Source organism: Camelus dromedarius, chromosome 14 (genome assembly GCF_036321535.1).
Source record: "Camelus dromedarius isolate mCamDro1 chromosome 14, mCamDro1.pat, whole genome shotgun sequence".
Classification (NCBI taxonomy): Eukaryota; Metazoa; Chordata; class Mammalia; order Artiodactyla; family Camelidae; genus Camelus; species Camelus dromedarius.
The window spans coordinates 15,791,247-15,815,044 of record NC_087449.1 but is presented as its reverse complement, the minus strand read 5'-3'; the positions used below and the strand labels follow the sequence as shown (position 1 = coordinate 15,815,044).

Here is a 23,798-nt window from a genome sequence, read left to right as displayed (position 1 = left end):
ATAATACACAGTATAAGTGACAATTACTAGGCTAGCAATAAATGATAATAGAAACTTATACCCATTGATATGCCAACTCAAATTCCAGAAACTGTTTCTAAGTACATAATAATTAATACACATAAATGTGTAAGTTTATGGGGTTTTATCCCTATAATTTTTATAATTTGGAGAAAATATAGACAACATTAATGTCTAACAGGAGAGCTCACATAAGTAGACTATACCCACTTAAAGGAATACATCCAGCTTTTAAAAATACGTATACAACATTTAACACTACAGAAAATAGAAACAAACATATTAGATAACAGCAGGTATAATACAATCATTTTTGTAAAAAAATACATAAATGTATACGTTTAAAGGAATATACACTCAAACATTAGTTATCAATCTTCACCATTCCTTCTCCTTACACATCATTGCCCAACCTCCACCAGCAGATTAAGTTTCACATTTTTCCCCTGCTCACATGGATATAAGCTTCTGCCCTTGCTTTGTATAAACACTGCATTTTGCTATATTATTTCTTTGCTACCTTGCTTTTTTCTTAATACATCACTGAAATCGTGGTTAAATAGATTTTATAACTTATTTTTAACAACTGAATAGAATTTTATACTACCTCTGAAATCATAAATTTTCAACACAGGATACATTTTTCCAGGTTTTTTTTTTTCACTACACAAATAACACAATCTCTTTTCCTGCCTGCTCCCACAACACTATCCTCTTTCTTCTCTCCCCCAACTCCTCTCTCCTCTCTTTTCCCACCTCCCCGCTACACATACACTCTGTCTTCCTAGTAGAAATTTCAAGAAGCATTATTGCTGATGTGGGAGTGTATTAGTCAAAATAAATTTGAGTGAAAGTGAAGCCCATTCATTTTGAAGGAAAACAAACATACAAACTATTCTGTCTCTTGCACCACTTCTGAAAATGGAAAACTAGTTTGTAAAAAGACAAATAAAGAAATTTTTTTAAATTCTGAGTTTCAATGGAATAAAAACATTTTTTAAAGTACTAGTACCATTAAAATTATTCTGCATAAACTTGAAATAAAAAGAGGAAATGATTCAGCCTAATTCTGACAACTTAAGTAGAGCCATTATTCAACTTAGTAAGTGGAACATAAGACCAGACACAATCTATTTTTTGATACTAAATTATTAAAATTGTTTACTCAATCATAAAATGTTCTTCATCTTTCAGTAACATTTTAACAAAGATGATTTTTGGTTAGCAAAAAGAAGAAAGCACAATTGTGTACAAAGATATCATTAAAATAATTTAATTTTAAAGCTGAAAATTTTAGATAATTTTGACTTGAATATGTACTTAGTCTTTTACAGATTATGACTAATGATCCCTACCACATGCAAAGCTAGACAGTATTTTAAATAGTGTATATCTGGCAAATTCACATTACTAAACATTTTTCATAGAAATTTTCACTACGAAATTTATCATTTAAAATAGAAATTTCTTTGAAAAGAACTTGTACTACTGCTATCGTCAATATAACTAGTTTTTAAGGTAGAAATTAACTTAATTTTCATGGTACAGAAATAATGCAATCATCGTTCAATAAAATCAGTGTTCAGAATTACCTAAATTACTGTAACAAAAGAATAGACTATTATAACGTTTCATCTCATAATTCCAAAATGAGGTCTCAAAATGTACTCTGCAAGTAGAGAAAGTAACTACCATCTGAATAATAGAGGCATTACTTAAAAGTTGCATATAATGCTTTCATATTATGAAATCATGTTAAGTATCTTATAAATCTGTCTATTTAAAGTCAGTCTTTGATGCAAATAATCTGAAATGATACAATCATTTCCTGTTTCATATACATTGTGATAGTACTATGTTGAATCCTATTTGATAATTCTTACCCCTTCAAAACTAGTGAAGGATTAATGATGTACATAAAAGGAATGCATTAGTAGATGTTAATATTCAAAGTTTTGGCCTCAGAACTAAGTATGACCCATTAATTCTCTACCCTGCTTGTGGGCTTTCCAGTTAGTAAATTTTGTTTTCATTTTCCCCTAACAAGGTTCCCTTAACGGATCAATTGGGTACCCAGTCCCAACCTGTGGCCTACCTTCCTAGATTATAACCAGCATCTCTTTCTTTCACAGGAAATTTTATTTGCAAACATATTTGGCATGATCTAGGATATCCATATATCCAAATGTTTACCAAGTAATTAACAATATAGATTTCTAAGTTAGTTATCAGATCAGAATCTATCTAGGACATATTTCTCTAGTCCTGTTTAACATGACACACTCCTATGCTTTGTATAAATTTTATAGTTCAGGAAAACTAAATTGATGTTTTTCTACCAACTTAAAAATTAGTAAAAATAAAGTTTTTGCGTTCTCGAACACAGGTTCAAATAAGCCTCAAATTCAACTCAGAGACCGACAACATACATTAAAAAAAACAGGAATAAAATTATTCATAATATCATAATTCAATTAAATTAGAAGTTTTCTCCTTATTTTCATCATAGCTTTCTGTATAAGAGTTCAAAAAAACTTTTCTAAAGAGCTAGAGAGTAAATATTTTAGGCTTTGCAGTACACATTTGGTTTTTCATATATACTTCATTTTTTCCCCATACCACTTTAAAAATGTAAAAACCATTCTTCTTGGCTTACAAGCCATATTGGATTCTGTTCACAGGCTGCATTTTGGTAACCCCTGATATATATCATATTTTGAAACATATGTACATGTCCACATACACACACACACACATACACACTTTCTTCCCATTCTGCCTTAGAGTATTCTGAGGGAGAATAAAAAACAAGTGCATATATATATACATATTTTAATATAGATACATACATATGTATAAGAACTTAATTATAAATTAAATTTAAAATAAGAACTTTTGTACCTATGGAAATGTTCAAGAGATCCCATATTAGTCTTGCTTATTATGATAATATAGCTACACAAATAAAAATGAATTTAGCGCACATATACCAGAGCTCCACAGCACCTGAAGACCCTCCCATTCTGGCTGCCTAGACTGATATGTTCCACTTTCCATTTTCCTAAGAGCTGAAACATTGTCATATGATCTAGCTTCAATCAATTTAATGCCCTCTCCCTGGATTTTTATTTTTTAGGGAATTATCCAAATGCACAAGGACAATGAAACAGTTGATGGTAAATGCCGCAGAATGACGGGGGACAAGTAGCTAGTAATAATAGACACATGGAAGCACCCTGAGTAAACTGCTTCTTTGGTGGAGTCTTGGCTCTGCCTTGACTCCCCTTGCTGCTGATTTTTTAAGCCCAGTTATTGTGGCTTCCTGAAGATTCTGTGAGATTCCTGGATAAACTTCCAATAAATTAAATCACTGCCTAAGTCATTCAGAGTTATTTCTGCTACTTGCAAGAACTCTAGGCGTTACATAATCTAATCTTGCAATTGTGTAGGAAGAATAAAAAAGTAATTGCTTTAATAATTTTATGAAAGAAGTGGCAACCTGACCTACTCATCAACATACGAGAAAACCAGCACAAGAATATTATAATCCCTCTACCTGGAGTGATGCTACCTATACAAACTTGAAAGGAATTTTGTGAGATATTCCACTACTAAAATATATGGGGTTACTTAGTTTTCATCTTCTTATATTTATATTACATATCTAAATGTTGTACTTTTTATCTACTTTTAAAAATGAATCCTCAAATTGTCTCTATTATACCTATCAAGTAATTTTATCTATACCATAACTGCTATGAGGATTGAGTGGGCTAATAAATATAAAACTACATGTAAAAAACATACAAAAAGTACATTTCAGTAAAAATAATCTATTAACAATAAAGTTATTATGTTATTTTATAAAGTAATATATAAAGTTAGTATACCATTATATAACATGTTTCTTTATATATCATTATATATATGTGAAAATAAGAATTCTATCAGATTATAATCCCAATGAGAAAAGTGATTTTTGAGAGTTTTGTTCACTATTGTATCTTCAGGATCTAGAAAGTGCCTAGCCTATTGTAGGCACTCAATAAATATTTCTAGAATGAACCAGTTAATAAAAATTAATGTCCTACTTTATCTCATGCCTCTGAGACAGATAAGGTACATTTGTATAATTTGTATAATTTTATAATTTGTACACATAAAAACTTCATTAAAATATTATTTTCCAAGATCCTAGCAAGTGGTAGCAGAATAATAAAAATGTTTTATTTAGCTCTGATCTGTAAGATGTGGAGTTCTGCATCTATAACTTACTAGTTTTGTAACCTCAGACAAGTTACTTAGAGAATTTTTCATAGGATTAAATGAAATACATTACATAAAGTGTCTGGGACAAAATGCCAAATCAGAACTTGAACACGTCTGCTGACCCTAATCCATTGTCAACTTTGGATAACACCAAAAAATTTACGGTAGTTAAGGATATTGGGTTATACCAAAACAGTTTTATATTACTTTCTAACAACTGAAAGGACAGTAGAAAGGAGTCTTTTATAAGAATCACCTATGACCAATAAAAATTAAAAACCAAATTTGATTTGGCACATTTAATCTTTAAAGCTTTCTATTTTCACCACATATAAATACAGAGAAAAAAATTTTTAATTCTCTCTATAAGACTTTTTCTTCTCCTTTGATATACTTATTTTCTTTGATCAACCATCAACAATTCTAAAATTACTAAATATTTTAAATCCAGATGAGTTCATATTTGATAATAACATAAAGTGCTACACAACCATCGTAGTAGAAATATTGACTGTATGTCAAAATGCTAGTAATTTCAGGAGAGCTTTCCAATATCGAAAACAATGTCCAGAAAATGAAGTAAAAGCATCAGGAATCTTAAAAATTTAATCAAAAATATATGCATGATTGATACAAAAATAAAATATACATGATACAACTTCAACAAAATAAGCATCTTACTGTCAAGTAAATTAAAATAACAAAAATGCCTTTCTCTAGAAAACCTTACTCAAAATTGGGCAACAGCAATTAACTTCATTTTGTTTTTAGTGCTTCAGTAATTTCAACATTTAAAATGAGATAATGGTTAAACTCACTAGTTAAGGTATTGTACAAATGGCAACAGTTTATCCTATCTTACAATCTTTAAAAATAGATTTAAAAAAGAATAAAATTATCTGTAAAGGAGCCACACTTGGAATATTTTGCTAATTTTGCAGTAGTTATGAGTGAACTAAGCACCTGCAGATAATCTGTAAGCTACTCTATAATTTAAAAATACATATTTCTAATAAATACACTTATCAGTTAGCAGCTTTTGGTTGCAAGAAACAGAAAACCTCACCAAAGTTAGGATGGATTAAACACAAATGAGAAGTTATTGGCTACCAAAACTGAAAAATCCGGGGGTAGGGTTCCAGGGTTCATTTGTTTGGATCTCAGCCCCATTGCTCTGAAGTTCTCTTGACTCACCCTTCTTCCATGTGTCAATTTTTCCCCCAGGTAGGTAGGCCTTATGTTGGAAAAAATGAGCATAGTAATAATCCAGAAGAATAGATGGTACATGATTACCAAAAGTAAAAATAAAACGAAAACCTTGTACCTCATGCTCATTTGGGTCAAACCCAAATTAATTCCCTTGGTCAGGGAACTGGTATGGACTGGATAGTGTAAACCTACCAAATCCCTATGGCAAGAGACATAAAATTACTCTGAATGGCTCAGAACAATCTGGTCCCACCTCTATATCTGAGTGTTTGATTTTTCCTACTCTTCACAATGGTGAGGGGTGGAATAGTGGTTAGGGACACAGCAAGGATATCCATTAAAATCTACCTCTGTGGATATCAATCACTTTCCTTCTCATACACATACCTACAAAATCAATGTCTAGGTGAAGTAAATGCACTCCTTCTTCAAAAGGATAGATCCAATAACACATCCAACACTGAATCTAGATCCAAATTCAGAATCCTTGATAATTCATAGTCTAAGAAATCTAGATAAATAATTAATTTTACTCCCCAACCCTACCTACCCAATCTATAAATGTAGATAAAAAATTACAGTGACTACAGATGAATATAAAGTGGTTACTGGACTGTAACATATATCACATCCTGCCAAAGGATAGGTAGAACTTGGCTGAGCAGTAGGGTTCTTCCCTGGTCACTACACCTGAGGGAATTCCAATGGGTTTTCATCTAGCCACTCCCTAGAACACTGTCCTTTCCCTGAGATGAACAATTATAAAGACGTCTGTCTGCAAGATGTTACTGTAGCAGAAGACTAAGTCATGAGAATTGGAATACTGGATGTGCCAAAGGGCTTAAGAAAATCAACATATTTAGAGAAGCTTTAGACTTATCTGGACACTCAATTCTAAACACTTAGTAGGCAGTTCGTATTTTTGCTGCCCATCCCCCAAAACAACTTTTTGAATGAAGAAAAATCTCTCTTCCAGCTCAAAGACATTATGCTCTGCCATCCCTGCAAAACTAAGTTGAATGACTTCTATCTCCATTAGGTTCTGCTAGGATTCCATTAATATTTCTTTATGATTTTATCACTGAATCCAAGGCTCTATTTTCCTACAGAGGTTTACTATTCTTTGAGTCAGAAAGAGAATGCTTAATAATAGGTACTAATTTCTTCTAGTATCTTACCTTCCCAAGTCCTAACTTTATATTGAGGTAAATACATCATCTTTTCTATTTGACAGATTCCCAAATTAACAAACATTTCATCAAATTGAATTACAGATCATGGGCAAAAAAGGTCCTTGTTAGCAAAGTCGTATTTTCTTCCCTCACAGCTTTCATTTATACCCATTTCAAGCTAATTATGCATCTTTCCTAAATTAATCTACTGTTACAATGAAATATAGAGGCAGCTAGCATAAGCTGATGACGTATAGGACCACAGAAGAAATCAAAATACTTCCTACTAATCCTCCTAACTTCATACCCTCTGTGGGTGAAAGTCAATGTATAATATAAATAAAACTTTAATTGACTATTTCTTAACTGATAAAAATGATAACTAACTTTCCAGTCCAAGATAAAAGATTTCTCCTCATCATTCTCTTCCCATCTCAGTTTTTCCAATTTTACATTTTGAAGTCTATTACTTATAGTATCAATTTGTTTTTAAACATAACAAGAGCTCAAACTGTTTTAAATTTTAAAGGATAATATCAGGGGTAGGGTAGAATTCGGGATTTATTTGGCATTCCAAATCAATTTCTTTAGGATTGTTCAGTCATGTAACTAATTTATCCCTTTATTGTTTGCACTAGTTTGTCTTGGATAGTCTTTTATCTCTTCTACTTCTTTTACTAAGATAATAAAAATAATCCTAATAAAACACACTGCTTTAAATCAGAAATTATTCATCTGGGTGTGACATATATGGTCAAATCAGCCCAAGTCATATTGTACATAATGGAGAACAATGAGACAAATAAAATGCTAAGGATATCTAGAACCAGTGGTTTTATTTCTGCAAATTTTTTTCCTTAAATCTTGCTAACTGTAAAATATTTCACAAAGCTGGTTAACACTGCTGGAATTATCAATAATTGCTTATTTATGTGAGTTTATTTTTAATATCATTTAGAAACATAAATTAAATTTTAAGAATATGGAATAAAAGAGAATGGATGCTTGATAAGAGCCTTTTTATTATAAGCAGAGTATAGAGAGGTAAGATATATGGCAATTATCTTTCTCACAGTGCACAAAATTAGATCAATTTCTTTAATCAACTCTAATCACTTCCCACTTCATGAAAACCTAGGGTAAAATTTAATTTCCTAAAGTATGACTGACTAAATACCCTGATCAATTTTCTTGCTAAAAATATGGAAAAATTATGGATAAGATATATTGCATTGATGGGTGAGGAAAAAATACATGTATATTCCTTAGAATCTAAACCCAAATTAAAACATCAGTTCACAGAGACAAGAAGGAAATCTGATTCCAGCTTTCAACCTCAGGACACTTACTTGACTCAGGTTATCTTGACCTTTGGTATTATTGATGTATTTGAGTATACAAGTAGAGCAGAGTGTAGGGTCTCATCAGGATGGAGATTATAATAAGAAACCTTCACAAAAATCTAAGATCCAATGATATGCACCTCCAGTGTAAAGGTGAATTACAATTACCACCTAAATCACTATTCCACTCCCTCTACAAATTGCCAGAGGAAGAAAACTGTCAACTTGGATCTACCTTGTCCCTGGATGAAGGAAAGGAAAAACAATATTCACTGAAAATTTTTAAGGGCAATCTGATCCTCACATGGGTTTTCATTCCAAATTCAGACTATCTGAGTAATCTGTAAAAACTGGAGATGATCATTTTAAGTGTCAACAGACATTTAAAAGTAAGCAAAACATCTTCTATGGGGAAACCAACCTTGATAAGAGTGTCAAAGAATTTAGGAAAAGTTCTGAGGAATATGAGTTCACATCAAAACTCATGGAATACACCAGGAAACAACGTAAGTGATATCTACAGTAAAAGCAGACAGCAGAATCGAACCCACAAAGATAGCAACTGCTGCAATTATGAGTTACTGAATGAAGTAAGTATGCTTAATATATTTTTAAAAACAAAGGGAGATTAAACATATGAAGAAAGAGCTATTAAGAAAACAATAAGAAAGTCTGAAAGAGAACTAAATAATACTTCTTACTATTAAAAATATAACTAAATTTATTAAAAATATAACTAAAATTCTAAATTCAATGGTTAGATTAAATAATAGATTATATATCACAGAGAAGAAAATTTTTAAACTGGAAGATCTAAAGATCTTTCTTATAGAATGCAGAATAGAAATAATTATGAAATAAAGGCTAACAGACATTGTAAATTTGTATTGGTTGCATGATTTGAGAGTATTCAATTATGTTTTAAAGAGAAAGAGAAACAAGTAGAACAGGACAAGCCCACAAGATGCCAAGAATAGACACTGAACAAGCAAGTGTTAAAAACAGATAAAACTCATACAATGTGTTAAGTATACACAGTAAGTAAGCTAGTAACTGAAAAACCCATTACATTAATAGATGAAACACAGGTGTGTGCAGAATACTGCTATAAAGCATGAACTAAAGTATGGAAAGATTAAATAACATCTTAAAGCATTCATAAAGCACTAACCATATAATCTTCGGACAGGCAGCTGTGTCTCTCACCAAGTCATTCATCAGTAACCTAATAAGATTCCATGCATGCTATGCTCAAAACATGCAAGTAAAAATTCATCACTGCTTAGTAAGTTATCAGTTACATAGCTTACAGCTATGGTGAAGGACACTTGCTCCTACATCTTTCTAAAAAGTTGAATGTATTAGCTCCAGTCATTTTGTGGCTGTTGAAGACCCTCAGTCATTCTCAACTCTGATCCTTACATCCTAACTATTAGGGGAAGCCTGATGAAACAGAGTGAGAAACAGAACATACAAACATTGCATAATGCAGGATTCAGATACTGTGGTCACTTCACTCCACTTATACTCACATCTACTCCATTTTTCTTCCTTGCTTCTTGCTGTATGTTTTAAGTAAATTAAATAAACTATGATTCGAGTATTGTAATCTGAGGTCTGAAGATTTCTAATCTGAGACCTCTGAAATAGCTGGCTTGATAACTTACTTGGAGGCTATCATAGCATCTAGGTAATTTCCCACCACTATAGCTGGTAATGAGAATGTGATGCAATTAAAAGTCATCTTATGTAAATTATAAGAAAAATAAGATCATACATCACAAATGGTTTTTAAAATCAAAGTAGTATTTAAGAGCCCCTAATAGAAGAAAACTACTAAAACTTATCCATAATACAGAGTATATAAGAAAATAAGCTAGATATTAGAAAACAAATCCAGACCAAAATTGAATGGAGGCCTGATTATCCTCCCCAGTAAGACGTGGGAATCTACAGGAAGAAACCCCAAGCCAAGGGTGTTTCCAAATATCGACATAGTAGTCTGTAAGCACTACCTCTGCTGTAGTCTATCTGTTAATATACTCAGAGACCACCATTGCAAAGAGGTAATTTCCCACCATAAGAAAAGTGGGGAACATAGCAAAAATGTTTTGGAGAGATTATCAATAAGATGATGACTGGAAATTATCCAGAACTGATAAAGGAGAAACCAATTCCTAGATGCTTGAAGCCTAGCAAATCTCAGGTTGGATAATAAAAATAAACTGATTCTTAGAACTGTCATAGTAAACATCTTCAGAAAACAAACAGATCCAAGATTTAAAAAAAACAAGAGAAAAGACAGATAATCTATAAAGGAATAATTAACCTGATAATTTACTTTTCAACAGCAACAATGAAAGCCCAAAAGAGTGAAAATTTTATTCAATGAGCTAAAGGAAAATATCTCAGTCTAAAATTAGAATCCTCATAAAAATATATTTCAAGTATGAGAGGACAAAAAAGCCCCCTAAACTATCTTATCTGCATTCCTTTACTTTGTTTCAGTCTATAATTTCAGAGGCATTAAACAATAACAAGTGATCCTTGGGTATACTTCATGTCTAAAACAAAACATTAAATATCTCAGTTTAGAATAAAATAGGAGTTTAACTGAATCTAAAACAGAGACTCAAGAAATGCTCCTACACAGCAGCATGTATAGTGGTTCCTAGCATTTTTAATTTCTAATCATCCTTGGGTTCTGCAGTTTGAATCAGCCTTACTCTTGGGCTTCTGATACCATCAGATAGGCTATAGCAGAAGCTGGAAAACTTTTTCTTAAAAAGCCAAATACAGATTGTAAATATTTTAGGTTTCTGGGTACTACAATCTCTGTCCCAACTATTCAGTTTTTCCATTGTAGCTTAAAAGCACAATGATAGACACAATACATAAAAGAATGGGTGTGGCTGTGCAACATATTTACAACATATTTACTGTACAACATATTTACAAAATCAGCTAGCTATCCTAAAGGCCATAGTTTGCTAATCTCTAGCTATATGTCTCTAAGATCTCCAAAGTCAGTTATACATGCAAATCTGCTCCCCAGTTTCCAAAATTTTGTTGCTCTCTCTCTCTCTCTGCCCTTCTCTTGCCTTCTGCCTTTCTAAATCTTCATACTATCAGTATAATGGGATTTTGAGAATAAGCAGAGGCAAACTGAAATGTCAACACAATATTATTTTTTAAAGCATGTGTTATTAAAGAAAAACTGCTAGACTTTTTTTAGGAATACACTAAGATGTGAATGAATTTAGAAAGAACCGACATATTTACTATTTGATTCATTCAATATCATAAAATGACAGTATCTTTATATTTATTTTGGTCTTGTTCTATCAGTAATGTTTAGAAGTTTTCTTTTTAGAGATAATTCACACCTTTACTTTCATGTACCCTTAGTACGTAGTATATGACAGGCATAAAAGTGCATTGCTCAGATCTCCTTGAAGGGACCCCGCTATGAGGAGTGTAGCTGATTGACAGCCCCAGCTGCCACCTCTGTGGATCCATCACTACACTTTTGCCAAGGCTATTCCCAATCAATGACTGAGCACATCAGGGTATTGTAATAGTGCTGGCCCATTTCTGCCTCATGCAGATTCCTCCAATGTTCAGCTTTCTCTCAGGGGGGTTCCCCACTGGTCTGGCCTAGATTTTTTTCAGTTGTTCATTTCTGCAATTCTTTTATATTTTAAGAGATAAAATCAGCTAATATATATTATCTAAAATATGGAAGTCACAGAAATTTAGCTTATTAGAAATAGCTGTGAATGATGCTGGTAGACTCTTGTTTTGTGAGGGCACCCTAAAATAATAATCATGGCAGTGATGTAGGTTTTAAATCTACCCAGGTTCCCATATGAAAACAAATAAAACAACTAGACAACAAAATTGAAACAAAACTAACTTGCCAATGCTTTTCTTTAGGTCAGAGCCCAAAACAGACAAACTCATGGAGGTAGAATCAAAATTGAGTGACACAGAAACAACAGAGAAAAAGAGAGGGAAAAAAAGAGTCTACATTAAAAAGGGAATGCTGGGGACCAAAAAAAGATAGAACGTAAGCCATTGTCATATTTTCAGAAACTACAGGCAGACACAGACATACACATAAACACATATTCAAAACAAACAATCAAAAAAGAGGTTGCACAGTGTGACCAAGATAGCAGAGTAGGATAGCTCACCTTCTACCATAGGCATATCAAAATTACAATTATTTATAGAGCAGCTATCTGTGACAGTGACCTAAAGTCTAGTAGAAAAGATTTTCTACAACTAAAGATATAAAGAAATAACTACAATAACATAAGTAGAAGAGGTGGAGATGCAATACAATCAAGACCCTCACCCCTGGGTAGGTGACCCACAAAGAGGAGGATAATCACAATTGCAGAATTTGTCCCAAGGAGTGAGGGGTCTGAGCTCCACATCAGACTCCCCAGAATGTCTGGTTTTGAAGGCCAGTGGGGCTTGTGTATGAGAGAGCTGGAAGGCTATAAGAAACAGAGACTTTGTTGCTTAAAGGTGTGTACAAAATTTTGCATTTCTCTGAGTGCCCATGTAAAGGCAATAACTTGAAAGGAGCCTGGGTCAGACCCACTTACTTACTGACCATGAAGTCTATCCCAGGGAGGCAGGAGGCAATGGGATTCCCCATGAGCACATAGACACATAGCAGTCATTTTGAGGAGCTCATTCTACCACAATGACATTAGCACTGGAAAGTACCATTATGAAGTCCTCCCTCTAGCCTATTAGCATAGGGGCCAGCCCCACCTACCAGTCTACCCAAAGTAGTCAGTCCTGCCACAGCAGAAGGGCCCATGCAACCCACATAGGGGACATCCCTAGAGCATATAGCTCTGGTGACCAAAGGAGAGTGTGCTGCTAGGCCCTTCAGGGTGTCTCTTACATAAGGCCACTTCTCTTAAGATCAGAAAAATGTATCCAACCTACCTAATAAACAGAAATAAACACAGAGAATTAGGCAAAATGAGGAGACAGAAGAATATATTCCAAACAAAAGGACAAGACAAAACCTCAAATAAAATATAAAGTGAAGTGGAAAAAAGCAATTGACTCAATAAAGAGTTCAAGATAATGATCATAAGATGCTCAACAAACTTTAAAAAAGAATGGATGAACACAGTGAGAATGTTGACAAAGAATTAGAAAAAACATAGATGTGAACCAAACAGAGCTAACAACAACAAAACCAAACAGAATGGAAAAAATACAATAACTAAAAGAAAAAATACACTAAAAGAAATCAACAGTAGGTCAGGTGACACAGAGGAACAGAGTAGCAAACTGAAAGAATAGTGGAAATCACCTAAGCTAAACAGGGGGGAAAAAAGCTTTAAAAAGTGAGGAGAGTTAAGAGACTACTGGGAAAAATCAAACATACTAACATTTGCATTATAAGATTTCCAGAAGGAAAAGAAAGAGAGAGAAAGGGGTAGAGAATGTATTTGAAAAAATAAATTAATAACAGTTGAAAACTTCCCTAGCCTGGGAAATGAAATAGACATCCAGATCTAGGAATTGCATATAGTCTCACATAATGTGAACCCAAGGAGGTCCATACCAAGATACCCTATAGTTGAAACTGCTAAAATTAAAAATGAAGAGATAATCCAAAAAGCAGCAAGAGAAAAGCAACTAGTGATGCACAAGGGAACTCCCACAAGACTTAGTTGACTTTTTAGCAAAAACTTTGCAGGTCAGAAGGAGGTAGCACAATATAGTCAAAGTGATGGAAAAAAAAATCTATAACCAATAATACTCTACCTGTCAAGGCTATCATTCAGATCTGAAGGAGAATTAAAGAGTTTTACACACAAGCAAAAGCTAAAAGAGTTCAGCCATATTAAACGAGCTTTATAAGAAATGTTAAAGAGACTTATCTAAGGAAAAAAATCAAAACTAAAAATATAAAACTTATGGAAGGAAAAACGTCATTGGTAAAGGCAAGCATGCAGGAAAAGTAGTAGATTAAGCATTTACAAAGCTAGTAGGAAAGTTAAAAAAGCAAAGTAGTGAAATGATCTATATCCAGATTAAGAGATTAAGGGATACACAAAACAAAAAGATATAAAATATGATGTAAAAACATTGAACATAATGGAGTAAAAATACAAGGTTGCTAGAATTTGTTTGAACTTATAAGAGATCATCAACTTAAAAAAATCACGTATACAGTTTGCTATATATGAATCACATGGTAACCACAAAAAACTTGTAATAAATTCACACACAACATAAGATAAAGGAATCCAAACATAACTATAAAGATTTAAGTCATTAAATCATAAGGGAAGAGAGCAAAGAAGAAAGAGACAAAAAGGTACTACGGAACAGCCAAAACCAAAAAAAACAACTAACAAAATGGAAATAAGTACATACCTATCAATAACTGCTTTAAATATAAATGGACTAAATGCTCCAATCAAAAGAAAGAGTGGCTGAATGAATAAAAAAAACAAGAGCCATCTATATGCTACCTACAAGAGACTCACTTCAGATCTGAAGACACACACAGACTAAAAATGAGAAGATGGAAAAAGTTATTCCATGCAAATGAAAATGAAAAGAAAGCTAGAGTAGCAATACTTGTATCAAACAAAATAGACTTTAAAACAAAGACTGTAACAAAAGATAAAGAAGGACATTGCATAATGATAAAGGGATCAATCCAACACTCATTATATCCTCTTGCACCCAACATATGAGCACCTAACTACATAAAGTATTTTTAACAAGCATAATGGAGAAATTGACAATAGCACAATAACTGTAGGGAACTGTAACAACCCACATACATCAGTGGCAAATCATCCAGACAAAAAAGCAACAAGGAAACATTAGCCTTAAAGGACATACTAGACCATTTGGAGATACAGATATAGATACAGATATAGATAGATATAAAACATTACAACCAAAAGCAACAGTTTACACATTCTTTTCAAGTGCATGTGAAATATTCTTCAGGATAGATCACATGTTAGGCTACAAAGGAGTCTCAGTAAATTTAAGAAGAGTAAAATCATATCAAGCATCTTTCCTGATCACAAAGGTATGAAACTACAAATCAACTATAAGAAAAAAAAATATAAAAAACAAACACGTGGAAGCTAAACAATATGCTACTAAACAACCAATGCGTCACTGAAGAAATTAGAGAAAATCAAAAATACCTAGAGACAAATGAAAACGAAAACACAATAATCCAATATCTATGGCATTCAGCAAAAGTAATCTTAAGAGAAAAGTTTTTAGCAATACAAGCCAAGTCAGGAAACAAGAAAAACCTCAAGTAAACAATCTAAGTTTACACCTGGAAAAAAGAATAAGCAAAACCCAAAGGTAGCAGCAGAAAAGAAACAATCAGATCAGATTGGAAATAAATGAAATAGAGACTAAAAAGACAACAGAGAAGATCAATGAACTAAGAGCTGGTTCTTCAAAAAGATAAATAAAACTGACAAATTTTCAGCCAGTCTCATCAAGAAAAAAAGTGAAAGAGCCTAAATAAAATCATGAATGAAAGAGAAGTTACAACCAACAACCCCAGAAATAAAAAGGATCACAAAACATTACCTCACCTCAAGCAATTATACACAAGTAAAGAGAACAACCTAGAAGAAATGGGTAATTTCCTAGAAATGTATATTCTCCTAACTGAGTAAGAAAGAAATAGAACATATGAACTGATTAATTACCAGTAATGAAACCAAATCATTAAGAAAAAAGAACTTCCAATATCCAGAAGTCCAAGACCCAGTGGCTTCACAGATGAAGTCTATTAAACATTTAAAGAAGGGTTAATACTTACTCTTCTCAAACTATTCCAAAAAACTGAAGTGGAAAGAATGCTTCTGAAATAATTCTACAAGACCAGTATCACCCTGATATCAAAACCAGACAAGTACACCATAAAAAAAAGGAAAATTACAGGCCAATATCACTGATGAACACAAATACAAAATCCTCAACTAAACTTTCGGAAACCAAAGTCAACTATACGTTAAAAGGATCATATACTATGATCAAGTGGGATTTATCCCAGGAATGCAATGATGGCTCGATATCTGCAAATCAAACTATGTGATATACTACATTAACAAACTGAAGAATAAAATATAATCACCTCAGAAAGATAAGTCACAGAGTGGCAGGAGACAATTGTGATAGATAGGTAGGTAGGTAGGTAGGTAGATAGATAGATATTTGGATCCATCTAAAAAAAAAAGATTTATATCTGGTATCAAATACATGAAGAATTTCTATAAATCATTTTTATGAAACCCAATTTTTAAAATAGCCAAAGACTTGAACAGGTCCTTCACAAAAGACAACATCCAATGGCCAACAAATATACAAAAAGGTTCATCATCCACCACCAGGAAAACACAAGTTAAATCTACAATGATATATCACCCACCAGAATTGCTAAAATGAAGTACACACTATCATGTGTGGGTGAGGATTTAGAGCCATTGCAATGTTAACACATTTCTTGCAAAAATATGAACTAGAACAACTCTGGGAAACTCTTGAGAGCAATCAGTGTTAAAGCTGAATATATATATATATAGCTGAATATATATATGTATAATCATTATGATACAATGATTCCATCCCTATGTAAATTCCCAACAAGAATGTGTGCCTATGCATCCTGAAAGACATACGGAACAATATTCATGACATTATACTATTCATAACAGGCATTAGTGGGAAACAACCCAATGTCCATCAAGAGTGAACTGGATAAATACATTGAAGCAATGAAAAGGAACAAACTACTGCCACACACTGCAATATGGTGTGCCTAATGCTGAGAAAAAGAAATCAAATATAAAGGAGTATATACATATATGTATATTTATGTTTCTTTTTATATACTGTTCAAAACAGGCAAAAGGAATCTGGTTCTGATTGAATACAGTCAAAATGATTAGCTTTACAATGGGGAATAAAGGGGCAAAGACATGACAGAGACTCATACTTTTTCTAAATTAATGTTGTGATTCCCTTATGTGTTCACTTTATAAAAATTAACAAGCTATACATTTGTAATTATTCCTTTTCTGTATGTATGTGTCATACTCCAAAAAAAATAAATTGATGATTTTTGACTTACCAAAAAATAAATGAAGGCAGAAACTGTCAGTGTATTTTTTAGAAAAGCCCAACTACATGTTGTCTGCTAGAAAACCATTTAAAATATAAAGACACATATAGATTAAAAGTAGAATGATGAAGAAATTTATACCATGCTAACACTAATCAAAAGAAAGCAGCAGTAGCTATATTCATTTCAGACAGAAAAAACTTCAAAGAAAGTCTTCAAAGATTAAGAAAAGTATTACATACTAATAGAGTTTTCCAGTAAGATAACAATCCTAAATGTGTATATACCCAGTAACAAGAGTGTGAAACTAAGTGAGGCAAAAACTAACAGAACTGCAAAGGGAAATGGATGAATCTACTATAACTGAAGACTTGAACAACCATCTATCTGAAATAAACATCTAGCAGGCAGAAAATCAGTAAAAGACATAGTTGAAGTATACAGTACCATCAATCAACTGGATATAATTGACATCTACAGACAATTCCATCCAATAATAGTAGAATATTCATCTTAGGCGTACATGTAACATTCAGCAAAACAGACCATATTCTAGGCCAAAAATGCACCTTAACCAACTTAAAAATAGAATAATACAACATCTGCCTCAGAACACAACAGAATGAAACTAAACATTAATAACAGAAAGATAGCCGAAAAATCTCAAAATACATGGAGGTTAGACAATACATTTTTTTTCTTTTTAAACATGTTTTTAATTGAGTTATAGTCATTTAATAATGTATGGGTCAAAAAAAAAAACCTCGAGAAATTTTAAAATATTTTGAACTAACTGAAATGAAAATACAACCTAACAAAGTCTGTTGGATGCAGAAAAGGCAGTACTTAAAGAGAAATGTATAGCATTTAATGCATATAAGAAGAAAGATGTAAAAGCAATAACTTCAACTTCCACCTTAGGAAACTAGGAAAAGAAAAGCAAATTAAACCCAAAGTACAATAAAATAATAAAAATTAGAGCAGAAAGCAATGAAATTGAAAACAGGAAATTAATAGAGAATATGCATAAAATTAAAAGCTGGTTCTTTGAAAAAATCAATAAAATTGATAAACCTCCAGCCAGGGTAACTAATTTAAAAAAGAGAGAAAGACAGAGAATACAAATGATTCATACCAGAAATGAGACAAGGGACAACACCACAAGTCTGACAGGTATTAAAAGGATAATAAAGTAGTACTATGAACAACTCTAAGCCCACAGATTTTTTATAACCTAGATGAAACGGACAAATTCCTGGAAAGACACAATCTGCCACAACTCACAAAAGAATAAAGAGACTAACTTAATAAGGCAATATCTATTAAAGAAATCAAATCAATAACTTTACAAAACATAAAGCACCAGGCCTAAAAGGCCTCATTGGTGAATTCTACTAAAATTTAGAGAGAAATTATATGAATTCTCTACAATCTATTTCAGAGGATAGAAGCAAAGGGAATACTTCCTATCTCATTCTATGAGGCCATCTACACCAATATGAAAACTAGACGATGATATTAAACAAAAAGAAAACTACATAATATAGGTGTAAAAATCTTGAACAAAATATTGACAAATCAAATCCAACAATATATAAAAAGAACCATACTCCATAAACAAAAGAGGTTTATCCCTGGTATTCAAGAGTGGTTAAACATTCAGAAATCAATTAATGTAATCCATCACATCAATAGGCTAAAAAAGAAAAATCACATAATCTTATCAATAGGTATAGAAACAAATCATTTGACAAAATCCAACACCTATTCATTACAGAAACTCTCAGAAAACTAGGAATTGAAGAGAATTTCCTCAACTTGATAAAAAAAAATATTTACCAAAAATCTACAGCTAACATTATACCTAATTGTGATAAACTAGAAACTCTCCCACTAAAATGAGGTCCAAGGCAAAAATGTCACTACTCCTATTCATCACTGTATGGGAAGTTCTAGCTAATGAAGTAAAACAAGAAAAGGAAATTAAATCTATACAGATTAGGAAGGAAAGGGAAAAAAAGTCTGTTTACAAATGACATGATTGACTATTTAGAAAATATGAAAGAACTGACCAAAAAAAGAAAAAACCTCCTGGCACTAATAAGCCATTACAGCGATGTTGTAAGATACAAAGTTAAGACACAAAAGTCAATGATTTTCCTAAATGCCAGCAATGAAAAAGTTAAAAAAACAATACCATGTACATTAGCACCCCCCAAAATGAAATATTTACATACAAATCTAACAAAATATATACAAGATCTATTTAAGGAAAACTACATACAAAACTCTGATGAAGAAAATCAAAGAAATACTAAATAGATAAGAGCTATTCGATGTTCATAGGTGAAAGATTTGGTAAAGACAAGATGTCAGTTCTTCCCAACTTATATATAAATTCAATGCAAGACCAATCAAAATATCAGCAAGTTACTGTGTGGATATTGACGAACTGATTCTAAAGTTTCAAATGAGAGGTAAAATACCCAGAATAGCTAACATAATATTGAAGGGAAAAAAAATAAAGTACACGACTGAGATAATGCCCAATTTCAAGATTTCTATAAAGCTATAGTAATCAAGACAGTATGGTATTGACAAAAGAATAGACAGATAAACAAAACACAATAGGGGTTGAGCCAAGATGGTGGAATAGAGAGACTCACAGCTTGCCCTCTCCCACAAATACACTAAGAATTATATCTACAAGCCCACTGAATGGCACAGAACACCTACTGAACTCTGGCAGAGTGTCTCTCACTTCGAAATACAGTAGGATTCTCATAAAATCTGATAAACAACAAGTTTATCCTGAATAGCACAGGGAACTATATTTAAGATCTTGTAGTAACTTATTGGTGAAAAAGAATATGAAAGCAAATATATGTATGTTCATGTATTACTGAAGAATTGTGCTGTACACCAGAAATTGACACAACATTGTAAACTGACTATACTTCAATAAAATGTATATGTATAAATAAAACATAATAGAGAACTCAAAAATACACATAAATACAGTCAACTGATCTTTGACAAAGGAGCAAAGGTACAATGGAGCAAAGACAATATTTTCAACCAATGATGCTGAGATATCCGTGTGCCAAAAAAGAAAGAAAGAAAGAGAAAATCTAGAGATAGAACTTATTCCCTTCATGAAAATTATGTCAAAATGACCTAAATGTAAAATGCAAAACTATAAAACTCCTGAAAGATAAGGTAACATCTAGGAGAAAACCTAGATGACCTTGGGTATGGTGATGACTTTTTAGATAGAACACCAAAGCTATAACCTACAAAGAAAGAATTGATAAACTTGGCTTTATTAAAATTAAAAACTTCTACTCTGCAAAAACAAAGTTAGGAGAATGAGAAGATGAGCTACAAACTAGGAGAAATTATTTGCAAAAGACACACCTAAAAAAGGACTGTTATCTAAAACATACAAAGAGCCCTTAAAACTCAACAATAAGAAAACAAAGAACCCAATTTTAAAAAGGGCCAAATGCCCTGACACCGCACCAAAAAGGTATACAGATGGTAAATAAGCATATGCAAAGATGTTTCACATTATATTATCAGTGAAATACAAATCAAATCAACAATAAGAAAATACTACACATCTATTAGAATGGCCAAAATTTGGAATAATAATACCCAAATTTGCTGTTGAGGGTGTGGAGCAACAGGAACTCTCATTCATTGCTGGTGGGTATGCAAATGATATAACCACTGTGGAAGACAGTTTGGTAGTTTCTTATAAAACTAAACAAATTCTTACCATACGTATCAGCAATTATGCTCCTTGGTATTTATCTAAAAGTGCTGAAAACATATCCACACAAAAATCTGCACCTGGATGTTTACAGCAGCTCTATTCACAACTGCTAAAATTTGGAAGTAACCAAAATGTCCTTCAATAGGCAAATAAATAAAGAAACTGATACATCCAGACAACGTAATACTTTCCAGCTCTAAAAAAAATGAGCTTATCAACCCAAGAAAATACATGGGAGAATCTTACATCCATGCAACTAAGTGACAGAAACCAATCTGTAAAAGCTACATACTGTTGATTCTAACTATAAAACATTCTGAAATAGGCAAAACTATGGAGACAATAAAAAGATCAGTGATTGCCAGGGTCAGAGGAATGAATAAGCAGAGGACTGAGGATTTGGAGGGGCAGTGAAAATAAACAATGGTTCCATAGTGATGGTTATATGTCATTATTATACATCTGCCCAAACCCACAGAATGTTCAATACCAAGAGTTTACTGTAATGTAAACTATGGACTTTGGTGATTATGATGTGCCAATGTAAGCTCATCAATTAAAAACAAAAATGTACCACTCTAGTGGGGGATGTTTCTAAGAGGGGAGGCCATGCATGGGTAGGGGCTGGAAGTATAATGGAAATCTCTGTACTGTTTGCTTAATTTTGCTGTGTAACTTAAACTGCACTAAAATAAAATAATTTCTTTTTTTTTTTAATGAACTAAAAGGTACCAAGAAAATGATAAAGGGCATACAAGACCACATAAACTAGAATTAGACAAATTAGAAATGCAATCACAGAACTCCAAATCAGAATTTTAAAACTCATTTTACAAATAAATACTGAGCTAGAAGGAACACAATTGTAATGAACAGAACAGAAAATAACCCAAGAAAAAATAGAAGATTAAAACAAGAAAGATTTTAAAAATTAAAAAGAAATAAAATCAACAGATGAGGAACTACGATATTCCGATTAAACTAAGTACCCATGCAACAATTTTATTTTTAACTATATATCTCCAGTCTAAAAACAAAAAATCCTGCAACACAATTTAATCTCATTAAATGTTTGTTGTTGATATTAGTTTATGTATAGCAATCCCGAAACTATTTTGTATCTATTAGGATTAAGCTACGTACGTAAAATTATTGATAAAGTTGGCCACCAGAATTCACATGGTAGAAGGAAAGTACAATGTAGAAAAAAGAAGGCAGTGAATAACCTTCAACATTGGATTAGCATTAGAGGTATCAATATGAATTCATAATAGGAAAAATAATCCATTTTCTATTCTGTCTGCTGAACTAGCCTAGGAACCATTACACTCCAGTAGCAGTGAACACATTTAGTCCCAAGATCTTGGTTCCTACACACCATTACATACTAAAAAGACTAGGGTTCTTTGGAAAATTGCTGTTTCCAGGGCTATAAAAAGAAAAGTAAAAAGAACACAGAATTTGGGATATGTTAAACAAAGGAATCTGACATTCATAGATTTAACATATACAGTTTCATCTCTATAAATGACCACAAATGTCCAACACATAATAGCTGTCTGCCACTGGGTACACATCCCAACCACTCAACCAAGTTTAAATTCTTAATGCTTCATCTTGAAAATGGAAAATACAGGACAAACTCAAAAACTCTGCTGTATTCAGACAAATACAGAATAAGCGTTACATTTGGAGACATAAATAATTATACAGATAACCACAATACAGAATTGTAAGTGTTTATGATAATTAAAGTATGTGATGCACCTTGAAGGGGTAAATATCCCAACAGTTTGCTCTAAGTAAACTGGGAGCAACTGGAGGATTTCAAGTTGGTGAATAAAATTAGATTTACATTTTTGAAAGATTAAATCTGTGCCTGCTGTTGTAACTGTAATTAGAAGCAAGTAAGAAATCCAAGGAAAGAGTAAATTTCTCACAAATCGAATAATGCAGAGAGCACAAGATATAACAACAATAATAATGATTTTATTATTATTAAGCTGCTAATAAGAATATAATATCCACATTTGCCAGGTGCTATGTGCCTTGAGAGAAAAACTCAATCTCAGGGACATAAACTAAAGACAAGTTCCTTTAAAATATGTCTATTTCATATAAAATGCATACTAAATTTAAGTGGAATACATGAGATAAAAATAATATTTTAAGTAAACATGTATCTGTTAGCAATTGCCTGATTCTTTTCACATCTTTTATTCCAAATCATTTTACTTTTCCCCACTGATTAATCCACTCTCTTTCACACTTGACTTGGCTTTAAAAGTATACGGAACCTCACCCTCAGATGCTGCAGGCACTATACTACGGTAAGTTTTACACTTATCCCTCATACTTACCTCTCTTTACCAGGGCTATTGCCATCTATGATTTGGCACATGCAGGCTAAACAGAAGAACATTCTCTCTGCCACAGAATGTTGAATATTATTTCAGTGAAACTTCCTAATCTTTCTTTCTCCGGGGATGTATATTGCCCAACTCCAAATCTATTTAATCGTACCTACAGTTCTACTTCTATCTTCTGAACTATATCATTTAGCACCTGAGAATAAGCTGTATGAGAAAGTTTATTTAATTTTACATATGTTTGATGTTTTGCATGACTAATACAGATAGATGACAGAGTATCTTATCTCCCCAAGTACAATGTTGAGAGATACTTATAGGAAAAGTTTTCCTCTATCTGTAAAATATCAGCTACTGGAAAGGAATGCAAGGAACAAGAGAGAAGAAAAAGCAACTAATCAAAAGATCATGTAGATTGATGTGGTAGCAGATGTTTTGGAAAAATTATCTTCACATTCAAACAACACAAAATCTATTCATCTATCT

At 32.5% G+C, this 23,798-nt stretch overlaps 1 protein-coding gene across 1 annotated transcript in view; it reads right to left on the bottom strand.

The window, feature by feature from the left end:
- LRRIQ3 (leucine rich repeats and IQ motif containing 3) overlaps positions 1–23,798 on the bottom strand; it is a 131,991-nt gene that overhangs the window by 84,333 nt on the left and 23,860 nt on the right. The window lies entirely within an intron of this gene.